This window comes from Palaemon carinicauda, chromosome 4, assembly GCF_036898095.1.
Source record: "Palaemon carinicauda isolate YSFRI2023 chromosome 4, ASM3689809v2, whole genome shotgun sequence".
Taxonomy (NCBI): Eukaryota; Metazoa; Arthropoda; class Malacostraca; order Decapoda; family Palaemonidae; genus Palaemon; species Palaemon carinicauda.
This window is the reverse complement of record NC_090728.1, coordinates 109,923,675-109,926,174: the sequence shown is the minus strand read 5'-3', so window position 1 is coordinate 109,926,174 and position 2,500 is coordinate 109,923,675.

The following is a 2,500-nucleotide window of genomic DNA, read 5'->3' as shown; positions in this document are numbered from 1 at the left end:
CAGGGACATTAGTGAACAAAGATTCGACGTCCATCGATGCTATGACCCCCTCTCCACGGACGTCCTTGATCCTTTCTAGGAATTCGGCAGAGGAGGCCACACAGTGGCGGTCGGGGACATATAGCGTCAAAATTGTGTTCAGTTTCTTGGCCAGCTGGTATGTAGGCGTAGGGCATTGGCTGATGAGATGTTGAAGTAGGTTGCCTTGTTTGTGGGTTCTAACATTGCCTTAGAGGTAACTAGGTCCATAATCTCCTGAAATCATGGGAAGGTGTATGGCGTTAGTTGCAGCATTAATGGCCTTGATGGTGTGATTGACCTCCCTCTTGGTGTCTTCAACAGGGTCGCTCGTGAGGCACTCGAATTTGTTCAGGTCGGCAAGGATGGCGTCCAATTTCTCGTGGTACTCGTGGGTGTTGATGAGTACAAAGGCAGCTGTATTGTCAACCCGACAGACGGTAACATCAGCTACTCATTCGAACTCTTTAGCAGCAGCTCTCATCTCCTTAGAAACGATGCCACTGCTGTATCTGCCCCTATCAATAAGGGCCTTGGCGAGCAGAAGCGGCTGAAGGGCGTCAGTCGTCCGGAAGGCACCACGTTCTTGGAGGTTGAGGATGGAATCTTGGAGTAATTCCATCTCCAGGCGCTTGTCGGTTGGTCTCGGTTGGGTGATGAAGTGGCAGTTGAGGCCCATCTTGAGTATCTTCTCCTGTGCTGGCGTAGGAACGTAGCTGGAGATGTTAATGTATTCCTGACAGACCTCTGGGATCCGCAGCTTTCCGCCATTAAAGGTGACCAGCTTCCTCAAGATGGTCCTCCTCTTCTTTTTCAAGTCCTTCTCCTTAAGGACTTGTAGGGCATGGATGATGTTGCTGGGGTAGCTCAGGCCACCTCCAAGGTCCTCTTCATGGTTGGGGTTGTCGATATCGGGGCGTCGATCATCATGGGCGTCGTCATTAGGGGAGTCCTCGAGGGGGACGTCAGTAGTGAGGTGGGCTTCTCCATGGCCCATTCATCATCAAGGCGATGATGAATGGGCCAGCTTGAGTTAATGGAGGAGAAGCCCAGCTCGCTACTGACGTCCCACTAGAGGTTGACAGCGACCCCGAGGACGAGGACGCCCCTGATGACGACGCCCATGGTGGTCGACACCCCGATATTGACAACCACAACCCTGAAGAGGACCTTGGAGGTGGCCTGAGCTACCCCAAGAACATCATCCATGCCCTACAAGTCCTTAAGGAGAAGGACTTGAAAAAGAAGAGGAGGACCATCTTGAGGAAGCTGGTCACCCTTAATGGCGGAAAGCTGCGGATCCCAGAGGTCCCCCAGGAATACATTAACATCTCCAGCTACATCCCTACGGCAGCACAGGAGCAGATACTCAAGATGGGCCTCAACTGCCACTTCATCACCCAACCGAGACCAACTGACAAGTGCCTGGAGATGGAATTACTCCTGGTTCCATACTCAACCTCCAAGAACTTGGTGCCCTCTGGACGACTGACGCCCTTCTGCTGCTTCTGCTCCCCGAGGCCCTTACTGATAGGGGCAGATACAGCAGTATCATCGTTTCTATGAATATGGGAGCTGCTGCAAAAGAGCTCAAATGAGTAGCTGATGTTACCATCCATCGGGCCGACAAGCCAGCTGCCTTCTTACTCATCAACACCCACGAGTACCACGAGAAATTGGTCGCCATCTTCACCGACCTGAACAAATTCGAGAGCCTCACGAGCGACCCAGTTGAAGACATTTAGAGGGAGGCAAATCGCACCATCAAGGCCATTAATGCTCCAACTAATGCCGTACACCTGCCCATGATATCAGGAGATTATGGACCTGGTTACCTCTACGGTAATGTTAAAACCCACATTAAAGACAACCCACTTCGACCTATCATCAGCCAATGCCCTACGCCTACATACCAGCTGGCCAAGAAACTGAACACGATTTTGACGCTATATGTCCCCGACCGCCACCGTGTGGCCTCCTCTGCCGAATTCCTAGAGAGGATCAAGGACGTCTGCGGCGGGGGGGGGGGGGGGGGTGGTCATAGCATCGATGGACGTCGAATCATTGTTCACTAATGTCCCTGTTGACGAAACCATCGACCTTATCGCCGATAGAATCTACAGGGACGACACGACTCCCGAATTGAATATCAAAGAGAAAGCCCTTAGGACCCTCCTTGCAATCTGCACTAAGAGGGCCCCCTTTACTAATCATCGTCAGCACATGTACTTGCAAAAGGATGGCGTGTCGATGGGCTCGCCCTTGGGTGTACTCTTTGCTAACTTCTACATGGAAGTATTAGATGAGAGGGTATTCTCCCAACTCGAGTGCTCTATCGCTTACTTCCGTTATATTGACGACACTTTCGTCAAAGCTACTTCCACCGAAGCCATCTAGAACCTAAGGAGGACCTTTGAGGACAACAGTGTTCTCCACTTCACCCTTGAGAACAGCGTCGACAACACCCTCCCGTTCCTGGACG